The following is a 2,207-nucleotide window of genomic DNA, read 5'->3' as shown; positions in this document are numbered from 1 at the left end:
CTTCTCTGGTTGAAGTTTAACCGGAGGAGGGGCAGGATGACAGACACAGGATGAGTCACAGAGAACATCACCTGATGTCACCGACATCCCCATCCACCGGGGGGGTCAGAGGACATTGGGGGATCAGAGGATATTGGGGGGATCAGAGGATATTGGGGGGATCAGATGATATTGGGGGATCAGAGGATACTGGGGGTCAGAGGATATTGGGGGATCAGAGGATATTGGAGGGTCAAAGAACATTGGGGGGGGTCAGAGGATATTGGGGGATCAGAGGATATTGGGGGATCAGAGGATATTGGGGGATCAGAGGATACTGGGGGTCAGAGGATATTGGGGGGATCAGAGGATATTGGGGGTCAGAGGATATTGGGGGGATCAGAGGATATTGGGGGATCAGAGGACATTGGGGGGATCAGAGGATATTGGGGGATCAGAGGATACTGGGGGATCAGAGGATATTGGAGGGTCAAAGAACATTGGGGGGGGTCAGAGGATATTGGGGGATCAGAGGATATTGGAGGGTCAAAGAACATTGGGGGGGATCAGAGGATATTGGGGGATCAGAGGATATTGGGGGATCAGAGGATATTGGGGGGATCAGAGGATATTGGGGGGATCAGAGGATATTGGAGGGTCAGAGAACACTGGGGGGATCAGAGAATATTGGGGGTCAGAGGATATTGGGGGATCAGAGGATATTGGGGGTCAGAGGATATTGGGGGTCAGAGGATATTGGAGGGTCAGAGAACACTGGGGGGGTCAGAGGATATTGGGGGTCAGAGGATATTGGGGGGATCAGAGGATATTGGGGGGATCAGAGGATATTGGGGGGATCAGAGGATATTGGAGGGTCAGAGAACACTGGGGGGTCAGAGGATATTGGGGGATCAGAGGATATTGGGGGATCAGAGGATATTGGGGGGTCAGAGGATATTGGAGGGTCAGAGAACACTGGGGGGATCAGAGGATATTGGAGGGTCAGAGAACACTGGGGGGGTCAGAGGATATTGGGGGTCAGAGGATATTGGGGGTCAGAGGATATTGGAGGGTCAGAGAACACTGGGGGGATCAGAGGATATTGGAGGGTCAGAGAACACTGGGGGGGTCAGAGGATATTGGGGGATCAGAGGATATTGGGGGGGTCAGAGGATATTGGGGGATCAGAGGATATTGGGGGTCAGAGGATATTGGGGGGTCAGAGGATATTGGGGGGTTAGAGGATATTTGGGGATCAGAGGATATTGGGGGGGTCAGAGGATATTGGAGGGTCAAAGAACACTGGGGGGATCAGAGGATATTGGAGGGTCAGAGAACACTGGGGGGGTCAGAGGATATTGGGGGGTCAGAGGATATTGGGGGTCAGAGGATATTGGGGGTCAGAGGATATTGGGGGGATCAGAGGATATTGGTGGATCAGAGGATATTGGGGGTCAGAGGATATTGGAGGGTCAGAGGATATTGGGGGGTCAGAGGATATTGGGGGTCAGAGGACATTGGGGGGATCAGAGGATATTGGGGGTCAGAGGATATTGGAGGGATCAGAGGATATTGGGGGTCAGAGGATATTGGGGGGATCAGAGGATATTGGGGGATCAGAGGATATTGGAGGGTCAGAGAACACTGGGGGGGTCAGAGGATATTGGAGGGTCAGAGAACACTGGGGGGGGGGGGGTCAGAGGATATTGGGGGATCAGAGGATATTGGGGGGTCAGAGTATATTGGGGGTCAGAGGATATTGGAGGGTCAGAGGATATTGGGGGGTTAGAGGATATTGGGGGTCAGAGGATATTGGGGGTCAGAGGACATTGGGGGGATCAGAGGATATTGGGGGTCAGAGGATATTGGAGGGATCAGAGGATATTGGGGGTCAGAGGATATTGGGGGATCAGAGGATATTGGAGGGATCAGAGGATATTGGGGGTCAGAGGATATTGGGGGATCAGAGGATATTGGAGGGATCAGAGGATATTGGGGGTCAGAGGATATTGGAGGGTCAGAGGATATTGGGGGATCAGAGGATATTGGGGGTCAGAGGATATTGGAGGGATCAGAGGATATTGGGGGTCAGAGGATATTGGGGGATCAGAGGATATTGGGGGTCAGAGGATATTGGGGGGATCAGAGGATATTGGGGGATCAGAGGATATTGGAGGGTCAGAGAACACTGTGGGGGTCAGAGGATATTGGAGGGTCAGAGAACACTG

The sequence above is a fragment of the Aquarana catesbeiana genome, linkage group LG10 (genome assembly GCF_042186555.1).
Source record: "Aquarana catesbeiana isolate 2022-GZ linkage group LG10, ASM4218655v1, whole genome shotgun sequence".
Lineage (NCBI taxonomy): Eukaryota > Metazoa > Chordata > Amphibia > Anura > Ranidae > Aquarana > Aquarana catesbeiana.
Note: the sequence above shows the minus strand (reverse complement) of the source record.